Source organism: Tamandua tetradactyla, chromosome 15 (genome assembly GCF_023851605.1).
Source record: "Tamandua tetradactyla isolate mTamTet1 chromosome 15, mTamTet1.pri, whole genome shotgun sequence".
Lineage (NCBI taxonomy): Eukaryota > Metazoa > Chordata > Mammalia > Pilosa > Myrmecophagidae > Tamandua > Tamandua tetradactyla.
Genome location: NC_135341.1, coordinates 31,522,512 through 31,548,680, shown reverse-complemented (window position 1 = coordinate 31,548,680; position 26,169 = coordinate 31,522,512). Strand labels below are relative to the sequence as shown.

Genomic DNA, 26,169 nt, shown 5'->3' with positions numbered 1-26,169 from the left:
GAGAAATACGTTTTTAGTTCCTTAGTAAGGCCATGCTAGGAGTTAGGCAAAGCTAATGTGTGCGAAGTGGGAAGAACCGCCGGTAGAAAAAAAAAAATCAGGCACAGTGCCAGATAAAGAATAAGTACTTGGTAAATGGTAGCTATTAGTAGGGTAAAGGAATAATTTATTGTCAAACCAGCCTCTGCTCAAATAACTTATATAATTATAAAACTATTTATATAGTGAATGTTAAATTAGTTTTGATATATGGATGGGCCATTAAAATAGTTCTTTTTTAGAAAAAATGAAATTCTTTCAAAGAAAAATAAACAAGTATTTGTATATGTTAAATCAAAATACTGAAAATCTTTATTTCATCATATCTGAACATTAAAAATAACTTAAGTAGAATTATTATTCTTGGTACATATTCACATATATAATCAGTTTTTTTTTAGCCATATCTGTCTCTAATACCATGTCACTGGCATTTTTCTGAAGAACATATTTTTTCCCAATATTGGCTTATTTTTAAGTTTTCAAAATATTTCCTGCAATCTTTTAAAAAAAAAAAACTAAAAGTATTGATGTTTGAGGGTGTGGAGGTTGTGAGATTTGACAAGAGATAAGTGCCCTTTGAGCTAAGGCGGTAACCTCCCTTAAGGAATATTATTGTCACGCCTTAGGGAGTTTACATAGCTATGCCCCACCTGTATGTATCCATTCTCTTTTTATCCACTATTGCTGCTCTTCTTTCACCGGAAGAGAATGAAGTTTTAAGTCACATTTATGAGACAACAGTGAAAAAGTCAGTGCTGTAGCGTCAGACCGTTCTCCGCTTTTTTCTTGATGGCTATTGCACTCCGGCATTGTAGCGGTAACACGAATAAGAAGACATCTCTTAATCATTCAGTAGATATGATATGAATCATTCAGTAGATATGAACCAGATGCCGTGTGCTGATGGATATTTACTCTACTCTACCCACCGAACTATTTTCTGTTCCTTGAATTTGATTGTCATTTCTGTCTCCGGGTCATTTTACTTGGCTGTTCATTTTGCGTGGAGCCCCAATGGCTGCTTCCTTTTTATTCGGTTCTCCAGCCCCGTTTCATCTCTGAGAGGTTGTTCCTAATCATTTTAGCTAAAATGAGTTGAAAACTATATTTTTGAAGTAATTATATCTTATATTAACAATGTTAATTAAAATTGTAAGTGTGTTTTAATTCCTAGAATAAACATTTTTGGTTAATATTTAGGGAGCGTCCCCTCCCCACTCGCCCAAAGTGCATAAGACAACTTATTTTTCACTTCCTTTGAAATTATTGAACCACAATCAGAAGGTAATTTTTGCCGAAACAGTAGAGGTGTCCATTAATTTTTCCAAGGACCTTTCTTAATCCTTTGATTTCAGATTATTTTATTTCAAGATCTCTATGCTGTCATTTTTCTTGTCTACTTTCTTGTCTGCTGTTTTTCAGTTGTTAACTGATCTGTTGGATTCTAGTTTGTCAGTGACTTTGCAGGTGATACAACCTTTCTCCAAAATTACTTCCGTGGGCTTCATGAAATCTTGGATCTTTTGCAAAATGTGCAGTTTCACCATGTAATTGATGTGCATTGTATTCATGTTGTATGACTCTATTGAGGAGGGATGTTTGAATGAGTGTTAATTTATAAGCGACCAATTCATTGTTAATATTTTCACTACTTGTTTTTCTGTGCACCATCTTAACACTAGAGGAATTTTGCCTAGGAGAAATCTCCCCAGAGGTAATGCTAAATCTGAATCTAAAACAACAAGTAAGAGTAGGCCAGGCAGACAGAGAGGAAGGGTATATAAAGTAGCAGGAACATTATTTGCAAAACTACATAGGCCTGGTTTTACAGAGAAGGTAGGGCTCAACAAAGTAGTATGATTGCTGAATCATTATATTGATATTTCTTTTAGTCTTCTGTAACTTAGAGCAGCTGGAAATAAATACCTATAATGGTGGAATTGTAACCCATACCAAACTCTGAAATATGTTCTACAACTAATTGTTGTGATGTACTCTGAAATTTATTGCTTTTTTGTATATATGTTTTTTTCACAAAAAAGAAAAAAATTTCTTCTAGCCTTCAGTGTTTTGGAGCAGCTAGAAGGGAAAAATGTAGAATAGTGGAATGATAACCCATAGCAAACTCTGAAATCTATTCTGTAGCTACTTGTTGAAGTGTACTTTGAAAATCATGGTTTTTTGTTCTTTTCTTTGTATATATGTTATATTTAACAATAAAAAACATTTATAAAAAGTACATAGGCCTTAGGATTTAGTTCAGAAAAGGAAGAGTAAAGGTGGTATGGTGCAGCATAGGGTTCATTTGAGGGAATATAAGTGTCAAAGCTGGAATTGTAGGGAAGGTTCAAGATCATGAGTAATTCTTTGGGGTTGCTAAGGAGTTTGGGGCTCATTCTACGAAGAAGTGTGATGGTTTAAAAACATTTTTTTCCCTTGAGCTTGGGCTGGATTTAGTGATTTATGAGGAGCAGAATACAGCAGAAGTTATGGGTGGGATGCCACTTCCAAGATTAGCCTATGGAGGGCTGCAGCTTCTGTCTTGGATGAGATTAATGTTTGTTGTTTCAAACTGCTAAATTTGGTGCAATTTGTAACCCATCAGAAGATAGCTAATATAGGAAGCGCTTGAAATTAATGTAGGAGTTTAAGGACTTTGCTTTCACTAGGTCATGAAATGCATGTTTGTTTTTATGCTAATCTTCTCTTACAGCTTGAATTTATAGTATACCCAGGAAGAAAAATAAGTTTAATAGCAGATACAGCTATTTAATGAAGGTATATAGTATTCAATAAATTGAGAAAAAATGTTTTGTTTAGTTTGCATTGATTTATTGTACTCTTCTTCTGACATGAAAAAAAAATGATTGGGTACATTTTCCTTCTGAAACAAGCCATAATTCAAAATTGATTCAAAAGAAGTTAGTTGTCTGAGTCAGTTTGGATTTAGTATTTTAAATCACTTTATGTATTTAAGATGAACAACAAATATGTCCCTCCAAACACCTTATCAATTATCATCTTTGTATGACTCTTGTGAAGGACAAATCAGTGTTAAAAAGTAGTACAGTTCACTTTTAAATGACATCTACCTGCATACTTGTGAAAACCGCATATGATTTTAGTATATTCAACGTGCCCAATTGCCTTTGGACATTGCCTTTTCTTTAGTAGTTTTCAGCAAGCAGAGTATCAGGGACAATTTAGCCAGAAATCATTCTGGTTGCAAATGATTCTTAATGTTTTCTAAGGGATTAATTGTGAATGCTGAACAGAAATGTAGTGCAAATTTCTTCATGGTAATAATCTCAAACATATGGAAAAATTGGCAGGCTTTTAAAAAAAGAGAAAATGTTCATTTATTCTAACAGTTTGGGTCTTATAAGAAATAATTTGTTAGTGATGCTTTATGTTTATTGAGCCCCTACTTTGTTCCAACCCTTAGCTGGTAGGGGTGGTTATGAACAGAGAGGCATAGTTTCGCCTGAAGGAACATGTAAGACTACCAAACAATTTTAATACAGTGCAGTAAGTGCTACGATATGGTATTATGACAGTTTACTGGGGTTTAGGGGTGGGGTTTTCAGCAGCCTTTGGGGGCAGTGAACACTTTTATGAGATATTGCATTTGAGACCTGAAAGATGACTAAAAAGAAACATTTCTAAGGTAACAATCTAAGCAAAGACCTGCCTTAGAGTGTGAGGAAGAATGGTAATAGGTAAGTGTTCTAGTTTGCTAGCTGCCAGAATGCAACACATCAGAGATGGATTGGCTTTCAATAAAAGGGGATTTATTTAGTTAACGTATAGTTCTTCAGAGGAAAGGCAGCTAACTTTCAACTGAGGTTCTTATGTGGGACGGCACAGGGTGATCTCTGCTGGCCTTCTCTCCAGGCCTCTGGGTTCCAACATCTTTCCCCAGGGTGACTCCTTTCTGCATCTCCAAAGGCCTGGGCTGAGCTGCGTGTGCTGAAATGAGGTATGCTGAGCTGCTTGGGCTGTGCTGTATTGCGCTCTCTCATTTAAGCACCAGCCCATTAAATCAAACATCATTCATTGCAGCAGGCATGCCTCCTAGCCGACTGCATATGTAATCAGCAACAGATGAGGTTCACAAGCCATTGGCTTATGTCCATAGAAGTATAGCTAGGCACCTTCACCTGGCCAAGTTGACAACTAAATCTGACTACCACAGTAAGATTAAAAGGTGGAAAGGGCCATGACCATGCATGATGTCATAAGCTGGGGTTCATTCTCAGAGCACTGCAAGTACCCGGGGACTGACATGGTCCTAGGTATGGGTCTCTGGCTTTGGCCATAGTCAGTAGAGCTTCTGGAGCTGATGCAGAGCTTCATGGGGCCCAGGTGTCTCTTGGTAGCAAAACTCCCTGGAATGCTGGCAAAAGATCCCCCTGGTATGGGGTTTGTTCCTTTGAAAGCTAGATTCCTGATGCAAATATGTTCATCTTCCTCCCCTTTTGGGAGCAAGGTCCTGGGGAACTTGGAAGGGCAAAGCTGCAGTTTTTCTTGGCTTCATAGCCTGATGAGTAAAAACTCCATAAAAACTAATAAACTGTCTGAGTTGGGAGTTATGTCCTTTAAGGTTCTTTTCAGTGTGGATAGGAAGTAAGCAACTCTTCTATGATGAATTGGACAACATAGATGCCAGAAACACGTTTGGTGTTTCTCCATGTCTAGAGTTTTCACTGAGGCTTCATTATGTAGACCTGATTGATTGATTCATTGCCCACATGGTTGATCTCCATTTCCAGTGCCACTCTCCTTGGAGGGTGGGCTAATGTGTTCCATACCTTTTTTACTCTTCTCAAGTCCTCAGCACTAGAAACTTTCCTCTTTATTTACTGAATTTAGGGCACCCAACAAGAAGTTTCCTATCAACATATGAAATCTATTTCTCTCTGTTTCTCCCATAAACACACTGAAGTCTTTTCTATAAAACTAAAAACTTTGTCCTTATAACATTTTTATGGGACCATGTATTCTTCTTCTTCTGCACTTCTCCTTTTGCTGGATTTCCAGCCACTCACTATCTTTAACACTTTGTACTCTGGCTTATGATATTACAACCAGAATTTTTTATGCCCCTTCCCCCAAATCTATTCATATCCCTGGGTTTTAGTTTGCTCAAGTTGCTGAAATGCAATATACCAGAAATTGAATGACTTTTTCTTTCTTTCTTTTTTTTTTTTTTTAGGTACCAGAATTTTTATTTACCTACCTTTCTACTATCTTATAACACATTATAAACCAGATTAATTTCTTTTTGGCCCAGGGTTGTGATAGGAACCATCATGTTACAAGGTGGTGGCAGTCCTTTGCCTGCTTTTACATTTTTTGGGGCTCCTCTCAACCTCTGGCTATCACTTCTCTTGTCCCCTTAACAGTATATTTTTATCCCTGTAAAATGGGGATTCAAAGTACCATAGTCATTATTCTGAGGTTTAAGAGAATGCCTAGCACTAAACCAGGTTCTTAGAAGCATTCAAATTCCAACAGTTCCTCCCTGTCCTTCAAGACTGCTTTTCTTCATCTGTCATTAGCTGAAGAACTAGTGAACTTGTAAACCAAGCACATAAAGTCCATAAGGCCAGGTGAAGACCTAGATGGTAAAATTCATTGGCTTTAGACCACTGATGCTAACTTCCAGCCAAAGGACTGACTAAATGAGCAATTCCAAGACCCCTGAGCTCATGGTTCCCTATCTCCCGTGCACCTCTATTGTGACCAGGGCTTGAGGGTTTCTCAACGCTCCTGCCACATTTCAAACAGTATGAGGATGTAGTAGAAGTCAAAGTCTGAGTGAGCAGCCCCACGGAATCAGTAGGTATACTTTCATACCAATTTCAAAGTTCGTGCCATTTGTTTTTGGGAGGAGAGATGGGGCCTGGGCAGGGATGCCAGCTGGAAGGCAAAGGGCAAAGGCCTGGCTCTCAGTAGCGGTAGTGATCAAGTTTGAAGGGGCCATCACAGGACATGCCCAGGTACTGGGCCTGCTTCTCTGTCAACTTGGTCAACTTCACATTCATTGCCCACATGGGCTTTGGTGACTGCCTCATACAGCTTCTTGGGCAGGAAGTAGATCTGATGGGGTACTTGACTGGCTGGGTTCACAGCTCAATATATGTCAACACCTGGTTGGTAAAGGAGTTGTTTATCACGAAGCTAGGATGGCCCATGGTGCAGCCCAGGTAGACCAGTCCACCCTCAGCTAGCAGGATGATGCGGCAAACATTGTTCAGCCAATAGCACCCCACCTGGACTTGATATTCATTTTCTCCACAGCATTCTCATTGAGCCACTTGACATCAATGTCCATGTCAAAGTGTCCAGTGTTACATACGATGGCATCATCCCTCATTTGCTCAAAGTGCCAGCCAAGGAAAATGTTGATATAGCTGTGGTATTAACAAAGATATTGCCCTCCTTACAGGCCTCATCCATGGTGGACACCTCATAGCCCTAGCCTGCAATGCATTGATGGAGTCGATCTCAGTGATGATGAAATGGGGCCTGAAACCCCTGAGGGCCTGGGCACAGCCCTTGCCCATGTCACCATAGCCCACCACCACTGCCACCTTGCTCACAATCATCACATCTGTGGCCTGCTTGATGCCATCTATGAGGGATTCCCTGCAGCCATAGCTGTTGTCAGACTTGCTCTTGGTGACAGAGTCTTTGACATTGATGGCAGGCATCTTCAGGATCCTGTTGGGGAATTTATTAAGTTGCAAGTTTACAGTTCTAAAGCTATGAAAATGTCCAAACTAAGGCATCCAGAGAAAGATACCTTGGCTTAAGAGAGGCCAATGGGTCAGGAACACCTCTGTCATCTGGGAAGACATAGGACATGTGCTAGCTTTCTCTCCTGGCCTCTCATTTCAAAAAGCTTCCCCAGGGGCATTGTCTATCTTCATCTTTGAAGGTCTCTGGCTGTATGGGCTCTGAAGCTTTTTCCAAAATGGTTCCCCCCCCCTTTTTTTTCCATCACATAGTTGTATATTCATCACCATGACCATTTTTTAGAACATTTCCATCACTCCAGAAAAAGAAATAAAAAGAAAAAAGGAGAAACTCATACATACCATACCCCTTGCCCCTCCCTCTCATTGACCACTAGTATTTCCCTCTACCCATTTTATTTTAACGTTTGTCCCCCCTATTATTTATTTATTTTTAATCCATATTTTTTGCTCATCTGTCCATACTGTAGATAAGAGCATCAAAACAAGGTTTTCACAAACACAGGCACATTGCAAAAGCTATATCATTATACAATCATCTTTTTTTTTTCTTTACATGGGCAGGCACTGGGAATCAAACCCAGGTCCTCTGGCATGGCAGGCAAGCATTCTTGCCTGCTGAGCCACCATGGCCCACCTTATACAATCATTTTAAAGGAACATGGTTACTGGAATACAGCTCTGCAGTTTCTGGCACTTCCCTCTAGTTTCTCTAAAACACATTAAACTTAAAAGGGGATATCTATAGAATGTGTAAGAATAACCTCCAGGATAACCTCCCCACTCTGAAATCTCTCAGCCACTAACACTTTATTATAGTTTCATTTCTCTCTTCCCCCTTTCTGTTGAGAAAGTTTTCTCGTTCCCTTGATGCTGAGTCCCAGCTCAATCTAGGATTTCTGTCCCATGTTGCCAGGGAGGTTTACACCCCTGAAGTCATGTTGCACATAGAGAGGGAGAGGGCAGTGAGTTTGCTTGCCATGTTGGCTGGGAGGCCACATTTGAGCAACAAAAGAGGTTCTCTGGGCCTAATTTTGAATAGGCTTAGCCTATCTATCCTTTGCGGGAATAAGTTTCATTGAAACAAACCCCAAGATTGAGGGCTCAGCCTATTGATTTTGTTGTCCTCACTGCTTGTGAGAATATCAGGCCTTCTCCAGATGGGGAAGTTGAATTTTTCCCCTTTCTTGCCATTCCCCCAAGGGGACTTTGCAAATACATTTTTATTCACTGTTCAAATCACTCTGGGATTTATCAGGGCATCACTCTGGGCAAACCTATAAAATTTCATGCCCTAGTCAGGGTTCCTTTTACTTCTGGTGTTCGGTTAAACTGTCCATATAAATTATATTAGGAAATGCACTAGTCAAAATAGAAATTCTGTACGAAATAAACATTTTTTTGCTTTAGTCTCACACATAAGTTAAAGTTTTAAAATATGAATTACCATCTATTTTCAACACCCTGTAATATTGACATTCCTTTGTTCTTCCTCATGCAAAAGCATTTTTTAATTTGTACATTTAGTCACTATCATTGTACACGCTAGGTATTCTTAGATTATGCCATCTCAGTCTTTATCGGCTGTTTTTTCTTCTGGTTTCCAAAATGGTTCCCTCTTAAAGAACTCTAGTAAGTGACTCTACCTTGAATGGGTGGAGGTACATCTCCATGGAAACTATCTAATCAAAAGTTCCCACCCACAGTTGGGTGGTAGTTGTGTCATATCTCCATGGAAACAACTTAATCAAAAAGATCCCATCCCACAATATTGAATGAGGATTAAAAAACATGGCTTTTCTAGGGCACACAACTGCCTCAAACTAGCATACCCTGTATTCCCCCATGTCAGCAAATGGCCTCACCTTCAACTCATTTGTTCAAATCAGACACCCTGGATTCATGATCAGTTCCTTTCCTTTCTTATCTCCATATATCCAGCCTATCAGCAACTCCTATCAATTGTAGTATTAAATAATCATAACCAATTTTATACTACATACTAGCTACTGTGCTAAGGACTTTGTGTTACTTAAACCTCATCCCAACATTGTAGGCTTGATCCTGTTATCTTTTTTTACAGTTGAAACTGAGACAAACAACGTTACATCACTAAAAAGTTGTAGAGCTAGAATTTGCATTCAGATACTCTAGCTTCCAAGCACAAATTCTTAAATTATTCCACTTTTGTACATCCCTACTACCATTACCATAGATCATGCCATTATCACCTTCTAAGAGAAATCCCAGCTAATGTCTTTACTTGCCTGAATCATTTTTTCATGCTGCAGCTAAAAGCAGTCTTAAAATGGAAATCATCTTGTGGATTGAATCATATCCCCCAGAAAGACATGTTCAAGTCCTAACCCCTGTGGATATGAACCCACTTCTAAATAGGATTTTTGAAGATGTTATGATATATCTTCTTAAATTTATCTCTCTGGCTTTTAATTCCTTAACAGACCCCTTGTTTTCCTGTCCTGTTCCTTCCGCTCATATGGTTCCTCTTGAACGGAATTTTCTCCACCTGTTAAAATCTAACCCATTCTACCAGGCAAGGCTTATTCCTATCAAATGAATTAATATGTAAAAGCACTTTGTAGATTTAAAAGATTTACACAATTAGTAGCACGGTAGGGTGGTGACAAAGATAAAATTTCCCATCTCTCCCTAACCTTCTTTGATGTCAAGAACTACATTAGCTACTAGCCACAAGTAGCTATTGAGCACTTGAGATGTAGCTAGTCTGAACTAGATGTGCTGTTTATGCAAAATACACACCAATTTCAAAGACTTAGAATGAGAAAAAAATATATTGAATGAATAATTTTTAAATGTTGATCACATGTTGAAATTATAATATTTTGGATATTGGGTTAAATAAAAAATATTTTTAAAGTTAATTTTACCTGTTTCATTTTAATTTTTTAATGTGGCTATGAAAACATTTAAAATTACATATGTGACTTGCATTTATGTGTGATTCACATTACATTTCTAATGGACAGCAGTGGTCTAATAGAATGTAGACATTATGGCCTGGCACGGAAAAGGCACTCGATAAATATTTGTTGAATGGATTTATAGCATTAATAATGAATAATATTTATACAGAATTTACCGTGTGTCAGGCACTAGTCTAAGCACTTTACATTTATGAATTCATTTATCTTCAAAACAACACCACAATAATAATAGCTATCATTTATATGGCATTTACCCTGTGCCAGAAACTGTACCAAGTGCTTTTCATGTATTAATTCATTTAAACCTCGATCTTATTAAGTAGGTTCTATTATCATTCCCATTTTGTGTATGAGGAAGCTCACACTCTAGGAACTTGTCAAGGTCACACAGTTTGTAAGAAGGGAAGACAGACCAAGAGTCTGGCTCTAGAGTTTGTGCTCTTAACATCTGTGCTGTTCTGCCTCACCACAGATAAGAAGGGATATTACAATAAAAGGATATAATTTGACATGGTACTGCTGGTATAGGATGGGTGGTGGTTCTTGGAGACTGTTTAAATACATGTCTCAGTTTTTTTGCTGAGTTGTAAAATAGCTACCACTCTTTCCTTCTTTTCTAGACAACCCAGCAAAATTCCCCTAAGCATCCCCTAAGCTTCCCATCTCTACAACAATCCCTTGACCAGAGAGATGAGCTAGTCTGAATGGTAATCCTGGCAGGGCCTACCTCCAGGGGGTACTTGGAGTCAATCCCACTTAAACCACATGGTTTGGGAGTTGGAGAGGGGTAGTGTTTACAATGTATGGTTAAGAAATTCTGGGTTACCTCAAAACAATAGGATGCCCTCAATACTATCTTTAGGGAATATGGAAAATAGATGGCATTTGTATTTTTTTTTATTAAACTTTCATGTGTTCATACACTTATTGCAGTTTTATTTTTCACTTAGGCTCATAAATCTTAGCTCATTAATTGACTCAGTTTCCTACTTGATGTTCTTTATTGTGCTTTCCACAGCAACACCTATTTTTTTTCCATTTCTTTTAAATCATATAGCTTCAAACTAGACATACTGTACAAATCAGGGGCTTATCTTTTTGAGCCAATAAGCATCTCATCTCTTCAGCTCAGTTGATGGTTATATTGCTCTAAAAGTCCCTTTAACTCCCTGAACTAAATTTCTTCATCAAAATGAGAAAATGGTCATAAAAATTCACAATGCTGTCTTCCTTGTAGACTATGATTATAAAATTTGTGATTTCATCTTTAGTCTCTAAGGTATATCGCAAAGTTAATTACATCATCAATTTCATTGGTAAACCGGAATTTAAACAGTGTCTTTAAATAAATAAGGGATATCTAGATCTCAACCTGTGGTTCCATTACAGGAAGAGAAATGTTATTCCAATTATAATTGTTAACCTTTTAAATTCATGATCCAGTTTCATTAATCTTGGTAACTGTAATAGAAACTGTTTTAATGGTAGATGGAAAGAAACACTAGCCCAGATTTTAAAAATAAAACTACCAGAGATTTAGGAATTGGTTGCCTTCTAGCCTAGGGGCATTGACTCATCATTAAAAGCAAATTTTTTAGTATTTTTAGAATTATATTTTATAGTACCAAAAAAATGTGTTTCTTTCTAAATTTTATCACTAGGTACCTAAGTAGGACCTAAGTGGAACAGAAGTGTGCATTCTATTCCTATGATCATAGACATGAAAATAACATTGAGCTTTATACCTTGAAAAATGAGAATATAGATGTCTGCCCTTGTAATTTTAAGAAATTTATAATTTATTATTCTTACTTAGTAAATGGTTTGGGGTGGAGCATTTGATGGTCCTGGATCATTTTTGTCTGTTTTAATGTAGTGCCTGTCTATAATATCCATAATGTCCATGACTGTTCCATGAAGAACAGTTTCCATTCTTCCAGCATAACCATTTTTCTCTTGTATCTTGGCATAGCAATTTCTTACTCTCTTATTAACTATTTAATGCTGGTAGAATGGTTTTTCTTTCCTATTAGTTTGTCCAGATTTTTTCAGTTGTCCTCAGAAGGTTTGTATAAATTACATAATCCTTCAAAACATAAGTGGAAGTTGATACCTATATTTAATCAAATCAACATGACTATGTGGATCAGGGTTAGATTAACGGCTATTTTGCATTTGACTTTAAAAGTTCAATTATTAATATATAAATTTTCCAAAACAACCACTATTTTTCTAATGTATACAAAACATATAATGATTTGGAAACAGAAAGGATAGTTTCAAGCAGTAAACTAGAATGTGTGGGTAATTAAAAAGTAGTTTTGCAGATAAATATACCATTTTTAACCTTTACACATCTAAAAAGTTTAATAAAACCTTACTTTGGTTTGACACTCTCTGTCCTTTCAATACAGGTTCAATGAAAATTTATTTATTTTCTAGTCTCTTAGGGAAACGTTCTTTCTTTGTGGTCCAGAGAGATGACTGTTTATGAGAGGGATTATCAACTAGGCTTGAAAGGACACTGTTAGGGAGATTAGGGCTGTGGCCCAAACTAAATGATGAGAGAAGCTGATGCTGATACTTCAACATTATTTTTTCTTACTAACTGTATAATGCATACATCTCAGTAAGTATCACCCAAGGGCAAGTGTGGTTTCAACTTAAAAAATCTTTCACAATTATCAATAATTCATCTCTTTTGCAATGTAACGTGTTTTCAATGGGAAGTATAGTATAGACTCTGAAAATAGAATCTGGCAACTGATAAAGTGTTGTCTTGATATTACTTTTTCATTCCTTTTGAATGTATTTTGCTACTCCTTAGCAGCACTTAGTCTTTCATGTTCAGATTGAGATGCTTCACAAGTATGTTGGGGACCATATGTGCAGAAAGAGGGGAAGCAAGTGGAAATGATATAGCTACTTTGGATACCTACCTGTTCAGTCTCTCTGGTTCCTGTGCCACAGTCAGCTGGCTGGCATGGGAGGGAAGCAGATGTAGAGGCTGCTAACAGGGCTGGCACACAAGGCAGAGAGCTATTACTCAGACAGCAGAGGTGGCAGCATAAACAGTTCGCACTGGAATTTATTAGGCTAACCAAGTATTTAGCAGCTCAACCTTGGGGCTGTTCCCATGTGGGAAAATGCCTCTAGCCCTTTCAATTGAGTCTAAAATCTAAAATTGATTTTAGAAATGTAAAATTCCAAAGAAACCCTGCTAAGTTATATTTTTCATCATAATCCTTGAAATTCTTCATATCCTTAAGCCAGCAATTCCATTTCTAGAATTTATTCTAAAGAAACAATGTGAGATTTCAAACAGATTTATGTGCAAGGATATTTATCCCAGTGTTATATGTAATGAAAAAAATGGAAGCCATGTAACAGTGCAACAATGGAGGGATTGGCTAAGTTATGGAATACAGTAGCATACTGTAATTAAAATAATGCAAAACCATTCATGATATATAGTAAGTGAAAGAAGCAGATATGAAACAGTATATACAGTATGATAATGTAAAAATAAGGAAATGTATGTATATGGAAATTTACAAAAAGTGAGATTATGGGAGCTGTAAATTTTTTTCTTTGTGCTTTTCTATTGTTCCCAGTTTTTCTATAATAAACATATATTCCTTTTGTAATTAGAAATAAATGTCAATTTTTCAAAGTTACATTTGTTAGAAACTGAATTCCCCTCTAGTTTCATTTGAAGGGTTTCTGTTTTCTTTTAATGGTTTCAATTCTTAAAAATATTTTTTTCTAGCCAAAGTGATAAAAAATTAATAGCCAAAGTATTTAAGTATTTGTTAACTTTTGGAATACATTTTAAAGGCAGTTTTGTTTCATAAAGGTGTCTTTGGTTTTGCCTGATTGCATAGGTACACATAGTTACCCATGAGCACACCATTCAAGTAAGTTATTCCACCACTGTTTTTGGGTTTCCTTAAGTATGAATAAAGTTTATTAAGAATCAAGTAAACAGTTACAAATTCCTTTCCAGTTAGCCCAAAATAGTCCTGACTACTGACCATACTGAACAAACCAAATGAAGTCTGTGCATTCAAATTTTGTGAATGACCTATTGGCAGAATTACTGAATAAAAACCTTCAGCTACTCCTATCATACCTGTGTTAGTCAGGGTTCTCTAGGGAAACAGAACCAACAGGAGAGATCTGTAAATATGATTTATAAAGGGGTCACAATCATGGGAGTGAAAGAGTCCAAAATCTGTAGGGCAGGCTGTGAAGCTGGCTGCTCTGAGAAAGGGTCTGGACAAACTCCACAGGAGAGGCTCGCTGGTTGAAGAAAAAGTGAAAAAAATCTCTATCTTCCTTAAAAGCCTTCAACTGATTGGATTATCATTTGTGGGAGGTATGCCTTAGTTGATCAGAGATGTGATCAGCCACAGATGCAGTCAACTGACTGATGACTTAATACACCAGCCTTCCAGTTTATCAACCAGCCACAAAATATCCTTGCGGCAATGGACAGACAGTGCTTGGGCTGCTGGGCATAATCATTTGGCCAAGTTGACACCAGAACCTAACCATCACAATACCACTAAAAAAAAAAAGTTCTAAATAGGGCTATGGACCTTTATAGATCTTCAGCCCTCTTTTAGGTAGCAGAACTGTTGTTGATTACCAACATTTAATGAAATGATAAAAGAATGACCTGTGAATCAAGAAAATTTATGAAATTTGGTATGATGGCAAAAAAAAAGCCCACCAAAGAAATCCTCAAAACAAATAAAGAAAAACAAGCCTGATATTTGTACTCCGATGTTCACAGCAGCATTGTTCACAATTGCCAAAAGGAAGGTTAATGAAAGTGTCTATCAACAGATAAATGGATAAACAAATTGTGGTATATCCATATAATGGATTATTATTCAGTCCTTAAAAAAGGAATGAAATTCTAATACATGCTACAACATGAATAAAGCTTGAAGATGTCATGTTGAGTGAAATAAGCCAGACATAATTGGACAAATATTGTACAGTTTCACTTAGATGAAATAACTAGAATAAGCAAATTCATAGACACATAAAGTAGGGGTCAAGAACGGGGTGGGGATGGAGAGTTATTGTATAATGGATACAGAGTTTCTGTTTGGGGTGATTAGAAACTAATAGTGGTAATAGTGGCACAATATTTTGAATGCAAGTGATATCACTGAATTGTACACATATAAATGGTTAAAATGGGAAAGTTTGTGTTGTATATGTGTTACCACAAAAACATTTTCTGTGTGCATGTTTGGTCTGGCCTGTCTTCCTTTAATAGCATTCAGAAGGCATAAAAAATACATTGTGACAACTGAGTCTTATTTTTAAGGGAAGAGACTAGAGTTCAAATCAATGATTTTTGCCTCACACCTGGAAGGCACTCTTTGCAAATAGTATGTGTTCTAGTTTGATAGCTGCTGGAATTCAATATACCAAAAATGGAATGGCTTTTTAAAAATGGGAATTTAATAAGACTGTGAAATTGTGCAAATTAAAACAGGTCTATAGAAATGTCCAAACTAAGGCATCCAGGAAAAGATACCTTGGTTCAAGAAGGCCAATGATGTTCAGTATTTCTCTCTCAGCTAGAAGGGCTCATGGCAAACATGGCGGCATCTGTTCACTTTCTCTCCAGGCCTTGCTTCATGAAGCTTCCTGGGAGGCATTTTCCTCCTTCAGCTCCAAAGGTCACTGGCTGATAGACTCTCTGCTTCTCATGGCTTTGTCATTCTGTCCTCTGCTCATTCAGAATCTCCATTCAGGTCACTGGCTGGTGGACTCTGTGGTTCTCTCAGCCTCGTGGCTCTCCTTGGCTTTGCTGTGGCTTTCTCATCATTCTCGGAAGGCATACTCTCCAGAAAATGTCTCCTCTTTTATAGGATTCCAGTAAACTCATCAAGACCCATGTAGGGTGGTTGGAGACACATCTCCATCTAATCAAGTTTAATCCCAATGATTGATTGAGTCACATTTCCTTGGAGATGACCTAATCAAGTTTCCAACCTATAGTGCTGAATAGGGATTGGAATAAACCATTGCTCCCACAAAACTGATTAGGATTAAAACATGGCTTTTCTAGGGTAAATAAATCCTTTCAAACTGGCACAGTATTTCATAAGTAATTTATTTTAAGCATGTGTATAGCAAAATACAAAACACGAGCTGTCTTCTAAAACAGTGGAGAGAAGACCTGCCGATACCCCAGAGTATGCCTAGGCTATAAAGGGCCAAGGAAATCTGGGGAGGTTGTCCCACACAAGCCCATCAAGCATACTCTTGTATACCCTCTATGGGCAATCTTTTTTCTTCAGCTCTCACTCCCAAATAGGCAGAATTTCAGCTTTAGGGATAAAGGAATTATTTTTGAAGTCTAAGACCAATAAAGGAAATAGTTTTCTTTGATCCTCTAGATGATGTGAGGTCTATTTGAGAAGAGTTTGCCTGATTTTTATGATAGGGGCCAGAAAAAAAATACCTAGGTGCTTCAGGGCTTTTTACCCATCCTTCTTAACGAGGTGTAGATTTCAAGAGACAGCTTCAAAAAGTTTGGGCACTTGAATTTTTGATCTCAACCTTAAAGTTCATTGATATATTCAATTACTCCTACTATGAATTTAATTTCATTTGACATTTATTAGGCTCTTAACTGTGTAAAAGTCATCATTCTAGGCAATGGGACAGATAATAATCTTAGCTAACATTTATTTAGCACTTAGTATGTGCCTGGTACTGTTCTAAACACTTTCCACGTGTAACTATTTATTGTGTTGAACAAACAAGACTTGTGGGTTGTATTTAATGATTTTAACATCTCCCACTGCTCCTTTACATTCTATTTAGTGGGCTAATTCTTCCACACTCAGTGAAAACTTGGGCAAGCCCCATGACTTCTCTGGTTTCTCTTAGGTCACACACTATTTCAATTTAATAATTAGAATGTTTAATCCTAAGTAATAGTCAAAACTCCTCATCTTGATTTAAAGTTAATGCTTCTCCCTTCCTCAGCTGAGACTTGCTATAGCAGAAAGTGACTATGGCTAGGTGCTTCTCCCCTCCCCTGCTAGCATTTCTACTCTACCTCCTCCAGTTGGCTTACTGTAGTTTCTGAGCCCTCCGGGGATGGGAGGGGGAGTTAAGGGGATGGGAAGAGGTTTTATCCCATGGTATTTTCCATTCATAATTTACACTTGTGCTTTCTGGACCTGGCTTTTGTGGGTACTTTGGAAATTTTCTCAGTTGCTGGGATGTATCACAAATAGTACTCTTGATCAGGTCAAAGTATCTGCTGCTCTTGGTTTACTCATAACTCCCTCCTTAGTTCTTGGTAGTCCACAGTTTACCTCAAGCCTTTTCTGCTGAGTTCCCTTTACTAGGCAGCCTTCTTAACAGGACTTAGGTCAACGCAGTGCCAGCTCTCTGAATATCCTTTGCCTGAAAAAATCAGGGAGTGCCAGGCCAAGTCCAACGCAGCAGGTATTTCTTCATTCCTGTCCTTAAGATGGCTATCCAAACCATCCCTCACTTTTTAGGCTTTCCATACAGGAGTCAAACACCAGTCTTCTTGTCTCTGTTGTATGGAAAGTTACCTTGATACAGAAGAAGCCTCTTGTACACTACCAGGCACACTGTTCTATAGGTCATAGAATAGAATGACTTACAGACCAAATTAAGATACTCAAATCACATGGTTTATTGAATTGATTTAAAACACAGTGAAAGGCAAGGGGAAAGAAATGGAGTTGGTATATCAGTTTAGGACAGGATGCAAGGGTGGAAGGACCACACTACTGAATCCTTTGTTACTTAATATTTATATGTTTTCCTTCCTTCTCATTCTTTTTCATTCCCCTCTCTGTCTCTCTGACCTATCAGTTTTCCCACTGATGGTGTTGTTATGAGAACCAGATTTGACAATAAGAAAATGGATTCAACATGCTTCTCTGTCAGAGAGATACAGGGGTTTGACCAGTTGCTTAATTTGCAAATCAGCCTTTTGAGCAGCAATGGTTTATATGTGCATCTTTTGGGCAGAGCACAGTGGGTTCATAATGGGACCATAATGGATATCACCAGTGGATGATACAGCTGTCAGTCTGGAGGTGGCATGATCCATTAACTTATGTCTTGGACTTCCCATCCTTTTCTATCTGTAAGACATGTCTTGTTTATTCTTTCTCTATCTCTTTTTTAAAATAATATCCATTCTCTTTATCTTTAATATATATCATGGTGTATTAGTTTGCAAGCTGCGAGAATGGAACAGATTTTAAAAAGTTAGCAGATATCAGAACTGGAACAGATTTTAAAAAGGGGAGTTTAATAAATTATCCCTGATGAATATAGATACAAAAATTCTCAACAAAATACTAACTGAATCCAGTGACATATAAAAAAGATTAAACACCATGACCAATTTAGATTTATCCTAGCAAAGCAAGGTTGGTTTAAAATATAAAATAATCAATGTAATATATCATATTAACAGAATAAAGGACAAAAAAAACCCCACATGATCATCTTAATAGCTGCAGAAAACGCACTTGAAAAATCCACCCTTTCATGATAAAAATATCCAACAAACTAGAAATAGAAAGGAACTTCCTCAACCTAATAAATGGCATCTACAAAAAAACACAGTCAACATCATACTTAATGGTGAAACACTGAATGCTTACCCCCTAAGACCAGGAACAAAACAAGGACGGTCACTCCCACCACTTCTGTTCAACATTATATTAGAAGTTCTAGCCAGGGTAATTAGTCAAGGAAAAGAAATAAAAAGCATCCAGATTGGAAAATATTTTCATTTCCTAGGCAGTTCACGCAAATCCCATGCAATGGTTTGGATTAGACAATGGGAATTTATTTATTCAAGTTTTTGAGGTTAGGAAAAAAATCTAAATCAAGGCATGTTTTCTCCCCAAAGTCTGTGGCATCCTGCGGCTGACTGCTGGTGATCCTTGGTCTTTAGCTTGTCATGGCAAGGTACATGGTGGCATCTCCTTGTCTCACCCTTCTCTTCTGGGTTCCATTGATGTACAACTTCTGGCTGCTCCTTGAGCAGCTTTCACTCTCTGTGTGTGAATTTCACTCTGCTTATAAGGGATTCAGTAATAAGATTAAGATCCATCCATATTGAGGTGGGCTATACTGTAACTGAAGTATCCTCATCAAAATGTCCTACATGCTGTAGTTTCACACTCACATGTTTAAGGACATATCTTTTGTCATGGGGTACATACAGCTCCAAACAATCACAGAAAGGAAGAAGTAAAATTATCTCTATTTACAGATAACATGATCTTGTATATAGAAAATCCTAAGAATCCAAACGCACAAAAGTATTAAGATAATCAATGAATACAATAAAGTTGTGAGATGTGAGATCTGTGTACAAAATCAATTGTATTTATGAACACTCATAATGAACAACCCAAAAATGAAGTTAAGAAAACAATTCCATTTACAATAGCATCAAAAAGGATAAAATAATTAAGAATAAATTTTTAAAAAGAAACACAAGAGTTGTACACTGAAAACTACAAAATATCATTGATAGTGGGGGTGCAAGGGTAATTCAGTGATAGAATTCTCACCTGCCATGCGGAGGCCTAGGTTCAATTGCCAGCCCATGCACTTCTCCCCCAAAACAAACAAGCAAACAGACAAAGCACAAACAAATAAACAAACAAAAATTCAACAAATGGTGCTGTGATAATGGAATACTCATATGAAAAAAGGCTGAAATGTGACCCCGCCACACAGCATACAAAAAAATACACATTGATAGAAATGAAAGAATGCCTAAATTAATTGAAAGGCAATTCCATGTTCACAAACTGGAAGACTTAATATTGCTAAGATGGCAATACTTCCCAAATTGATTTACAGATTCAACACAATCTCTCTTAAAGTCCTAAATTACTTTTCTATTTTTTTACAAAAGTTGACAATCTGATCCTGTAATTCATATGGAAATTCAGGGGACACAGAAGAGCCAAAGCAATTTTGAAAAAGAAGAAAAAATTGGGAGATTTTCACCTCCTGATTTCAAAGACTAATACAAAGTAATAATGATCAAGATAATGTGGTACTGGCATAAGGATAGACATAAAGATCAATGGAATAGAATTGAGAGTTCAGAAATAAAGCTATACATCTATGGACAACTGATTTTCAACAACTGCCAACACAATTTAATGGGAAAGAAATGGTCTTTTCAACAAATGGAATTGATAGCCACATGCAGAAGAATGAAGTTAGACCCCTACCACACACCTTATACAAAAATTAATGCAAAATGGATTATAGACCTAAATATAAAGGCTAAAACTATTAAAACTCTTAGATGAAAACTTTGGTGTAAATATTCATGACCTTGGATTTGGCAATGGTTTCTTAGATATGACACCTAAAGCACACGGAACCAAAGAAAAATATAGGTAAATTGAACTTTATTAAAATGAAAAACTTTGTACATCAAAGGATACTATCAAGAGAGTGAAGACAACCCAGAGAATGGGAGAAAAAAATTGCAAATCATATATCTGATAAGGGACTTGGTATCTAAAATATAATGAACTCCTACAGCTCAATAATAAAGACAAGGAACCCAATTTAGAAAAACGGGCAAAGGACATAGACATTTGTCCAAAGAAGGTATACAATAGACATTTAACAATGATAAACAAAAGGCCAATAAGCACATGAAAAGTGTTCAACATCATCAGCAATTAGGTAAATGCAAATCAAAGCCACAATGAAGTACTACTTCATACTTACTAAGATGGCTACAATAAAGAAGATGGACAATAACAAGCTCTGGCAATATACAGAGAAATCAGAACCCTTATATATTGCTAGTGGAAATACAAAATGGTACAGCCACTTTGAAAAACAGTTTTGCAGTTCCTCAAATTCTTAAACATAGAGTTACCATATGATCCAGAAATTCTACTCCTAGATATGTACTCAAAATAATTAAAAACATATGTCCATGTAAAGACTTGCACATGAGTGCTCAAAGCAGCATTATTCATAATAGTGAAAAAGCAGAAACAATCCAGTGGCCATTGACTGATGAATGGATAAACAAAATATGGTTTATACGTACAGTGGAGCATTATGTGACCATTGAAAGGAATGAAGTTCTCATACATGTTACAACATGGTTGAACCTTGAAAACAATTTGCTAAGTGAAAGAAAACACAAAAGGTCACATATTTTATGATTCCATTTCTATCACATGTGCAGAATAGGCAAATCTGCAGAGACAGAAAGTAGATTCGTGGTTGCCAGGAGCTGGAGAAGAATGGGGAATGACTGTTAATGGGTACAGGGTTTCTTTTTGGGATGGTGAAAATATGCTGTAGTTAGATGGTGTATTAGTTTGCAAGCTGCCAGAATGTGATAAATCAGAACTGGAATGTTTTTTAAAAAGGGGAATTTAATAAGTTACATGTTTACAGTTTTAATCCTGTAAAATTGTCCAAACTAAGGTATCCAGGGACACATACCTTAATTCAAGGAAGGCCGATGGGTCAGGAAGAACAGCTCTGTCAGCTGGGAAGTCACATGGCTGGCATCTGCTGGTCCCTTGCTCCTGGGTGCCATTGCTTCCAGCCTCTGTTTCTGTGGAGGTTCCTCACTTTACTTCTCTGGGGCTGGCTTTTGTGTCTTGGCTTCCCTTGACTCTTTCCAGGTTCTGGCTTGTTTAATATCTGCTGAGCTCTGAGCATCCCCATACATCTGTATCTCCATTCTCCAAGAATCGGCATATGTGTCAGCTCTGAGCTCTGAAGTTTCTGTTGGCTCTCAGCCTTCTGTTGTTTCTCACTCTCTCCAAAATGTTTCCTTTTAAAGGATTCCAGTAAACTAATCAAGACCCACCTTGAATGGGTGGAGTCACATCACCATCTAATAAAAAAGTCACACCCACAATTGGGTGTGTCACATCTCTGTGGAGATAATCTAATAAGTTTCCAACCTACAGTACTAAATCAGGATTTAAAGAAACAGCTGCTCCCACAAGATTGGATCAGGATTAAGCTATGGCTTTTCTGGGGTACATAATATTTTCAAACTAGCACAGATGGTGATGATGGTTGTACAACCTTGTGAATATACTAAAAACCAATAAATTATACACCTTTAAAAGGGTAAATTTTATAGTATGTGCCTTGTATCTCAATTTTTTAAAATGTAATGCATTAAATATATTGTTACAAAAGAATATACAAACCTTGTCTGCACAGGGAGTAAGAAACTTATTTTAACTTTGGCGGATTGTAAATAGAATTTGTCTAGTCATATGATTTCAAAAGAGGTCAAAGATTTTGAATCTAGAATTAACTTTCATTTAGGGCAGGTCTTGCAGACTTAAAAGTATTATTTTGCTTTTCAGGTTAAATTTGCATGTAGAAGACTTTTCAGTAATTTTTTTTTAACATTAACAGTCGGGGAATTTATGTAAACATAATGGGTCAGGGTGTACAGATCACCATGATATATGGGACTGATGGTTTTGCCGTGACGCAAATGTATAAAATAAAGATTCTATGACTAAAATGTAAAAATAAGTAATATATTGACTAGAGAAAATTTGAAAAATACAGAAAGTATATGTTATTGTGTAACATGGTAATAGGACAAGATTGCCATTTTATGCTAAGGCCACGCCTAGACAGTCACTGAATAAAGTTTTGTGGCTCAGTTAATTATTCCCTCCCTTCTTTTCTCCTTCCTTCCTTTAATGGCTGTTAGCCAGAAATTCATTTGTGACCAGCATTTTTGCATGGATTAAGTAGCAGTATGCATCTTCAACATGGGTTACAAGAACAAAATGTCTCTCACCTGGTCTCATTTAATTAGCTTGGTAGAAAAAGTTTTGGTAATTTTGGTCACATTTAACCCTTCTGCTCTATAGTATAAAGATTCACAGGCCAGTGCATTCAAATTATTCATGTTTGTCTGAAAAGTTGGAGACATAAAGTATCTTATAGTCAGTTGGAACCTTCTTTGTTCCAAGGGATCCATTATTTAGCAGATGCATTATTAAAGTTATGATAGAGTTAAATTCAAATTAGCACATTTATTGTGCATCAACTGTTTGTGAGGCACTATAAACTATCTCAAAACTGTGATTTTACTGTATCTGATTATGTTTATAATAGGCTCCAAAGGAAAAGAGTAAAAGAAATGTCTCATCTTGAATATATTTCACTAGAGAGAGCTTTACAGGTTTTAAATTACTTTCATGATTTTTAAAAGCCAACCAGTTTTTTTTTTAACAAATACATAGAAAACTATAGAAATGTGAATATTTGTATTTTGCCATTTTTAAAGTTCCCAATAATTTATAGATTAATTCTATATATACATCTTTTCTTAATGGAGTTCTAATTTCCCTCATTTCTTTCCATTATTTAAAGTGAGTCTTGCGACATGATGCCTGTACCTTGTTCAGAAGAAATCTCACTTTTGATGTGGTTCTGCTTAGTACTCATCAAAGGCTTCAGGGCATATGCACTTCCTGGTTCTCTGCAGAGCCACCTGGAACAGAGCTGGGCTCTGTAAACCATCTTTTTCACAGTGCTTTGCAGACTGAAGTGTGTGTTGCTTAATGTGGCTAAATTGAACACTGCCACATTTGAAAGGAAATGGATCCCATCTATCCTTTTGAAATATCAAAAGCTACTGGATAACAGCTTACAAAATAGAATGACTGCCTAGAAAACCATCTGTAGAGCAGCAAAAGTGTAATCTGTTGACTTTTAATCATAAACTTGGTATATTTGCTATGAAATCATTTAATTTTGAAAGCTTCTGTCTACTTTTCACAGCCTGTGTGAAAACTTGCTTAGAGAGAGAGAAAGAGAAGCCTCCCAGCCTTGTGGAATCTCTTTGTGATGCTTTTATTAAATTGTGGCTTATCTTTTACTACATTCCTCAGAATGGAGTAGACAGACAGTGGACCTAGAAGAAATTAGCTAGTTTCAACTGATTGCAAGACATATCTGGTCAGTTCTAACAATGAACATTTAACTCTCCTCTTTCCGGGTCCTTTGATGTTCAGGGGATTTGTGGATGTGCTCAAGTGAATTGGGCTTCGGAAACCTATTGTTATATCTGAGTCTCCTGCATTCCTAAATCAACCCAGAGATCCTCTGTATATTTTTGGAGATGGGGGTGCAAGGGCTTGTCAGATCCTTTCAAATGTACAGAGATTATTGTCAAAGTTGCTGAGGGAACTTTTCTTGTGGGAGAATTTGACATTTTAGTGCTGTGATTAAGATAACTGAATCTTATGTTGAAATGCCTGTGATGAGGCCTAGCTGTAGCGTGGGGACTGTGGAAGGTGAATGTTGTTTCATACATGTATATATGAGCATGACTCGGGGGCCACGGATATAGGTTGACATCTCTCTGGAGGTCATGGAGCAGGACTAAGGGGCAGATAGGAGAACTTTCACATTTCATTCTATGTGCTTCAATATGTTTTTTTTTATGAGAATATTTGTATTATGTAATTCTGTGTTTTAAGGTTATATATCATGTTTTGTGGTGAACAGTATGTTAGGAATTTAATCTTGATAACACAGGTTAATCATTATGAACATCCATTATTGTTTTAGGCCAGAATGTGAAAAAGTGCAATTGATTTAGAGGGTTCTTTGAACATTACCTCCAAATGGATATTGTCCTTTTCAAAATCCTTTTCTTGTGAGGTTTTACACTATTCTAACGATAATTCATTAGTGTGTGTGACATGTTTGAAACTTTTCTTTGGTAATATCTTACTTGGCTTTCATCATATTAATTCAGATTTTCTTAGTGGTGGAATGATCCCATCTTTTGAAGGTTAATTTGATTTCTGGGAATAACCTGTAGTCATTTGAAACCAAGTCTAAAGATCTATATCTATCTACCTACCTATCATTCTATCATCTATCTATCTATCTATCTATCTATCTATCTATCTATCTATCTATCTATCTATCTATCTATCTACCTACTTACCTACCTACCTACCTATGTATCTACCTATCTACCTGTCTATCTATCTAATTTCCATTACAATCAGGAACACCTTGTGATTACAAATAAGGAATGCAGTTTGTCACTTGCCCTAGGCCTTTGTATTTACATCTAACTCTGCCTTTGATAGCTCCCTTTTTACTGGAAAAATAAGATACATTTCCCTACATAATAGAAGAATAATAGATATTCAAATGACAAGGTAAGTGTGGGATTTAGGAAATAAATGAGTAGAGGATTTTTAGCAAGTTTTTGCTCTGTGTTGTGTGGTATAAGCTAAGCATATGTTATTTACATAGCATTCAGTTACATGGATAACATATGTTACTAAATCTTTCATCCATTGCTAAATTTTCCAGTTGCTTCTGTTTTTTGGTCCTGCCCCAAAGACCCCCAAATAGACTTTTTTCCACTGTTTTACTATCAACATTTTCAAATATAAAGGAAAGTCAAAAGAATTTTACAAGAAATGCCCTTAAATCCACCACCTGGCTTCTACCATTAAAACTTTATTGCATTTGCTTTATAACATATCTCTCCATCAATCCCTCTATCCATCCATTGATCTTTTAATTTTTTGATGCATTTTAAATGTCCAACTTTGTTCTTTTTTCAGATTTCTTTTGATATTCTAGGTCCTTTGTATTTCTATATAAATTTTAGAATCAGCCTATCACTTTCTACAAAATTTCTTCTGGGATTATGACTGAAATTGCTTTAAATATGTAGATCAACTTGGGGAGAATTAGCATCTTAATAATATGGAGGTTTACAATCCATAAAATGGTATATATCTCTCCATTTATTTAGGTCTTCTTTGAATTCTCTCAGAATGTACCATAATTTTCAGTATAGATGTCTTACATGTATGTTGTTAAATTTGTTAAGTATTTTATGTTTTGATACTATTGTTAATAAATTTTTTAAAATTTTATTTTCCAGTAGTTTCCTCTTTGTATGTAAAAATACAATTGATTTTTGAATATTAACCTTGTATTCAGTGACCTTGCTAAATTCACTTATTAGTCCTAGTAGTTATTTTGTAGACTCCTTGGAATTTCCTATGTCAACAAAGTTGTCACTTGTAAATAAAGACAATTTTATTTTTTCCTTTTCAATCTATGTATGTTACTTTCTTTTTCTTGCCTAATTTCACTGGCTAGAACCTCTGTACATTGGTGACTAGATCTGGCTAGGAGAGAGATCCCTACTTTGTTCACAGTTTTAAGAGGAATGCATTTCACCATTGAGAATGCTATTAGCGATAGGATTTTTATGGATGCCTTTATCTGATTGAGGAAGTTTCATTCTATTCTTAATGTGTTGAAAGTTTTTACCATGAATTGGA

The 26,169-nt window shown here is 36.5% G+C and overlaps 1 pseudogene; it reads right to left on the bottom strand.

The window, feature by feature from the left end:
* Positions 1 to 5,993: 5,993 nt before the first annotated feature.
* LOC143657725 (adenosylhomocysteinase pseudogene) lies at positions 5,994 to 7,743 on the bottom strand (annotated as a pseudogene).
* Positions 7,744 to 26,169: the final 18,426 nt, after the last annotated feature.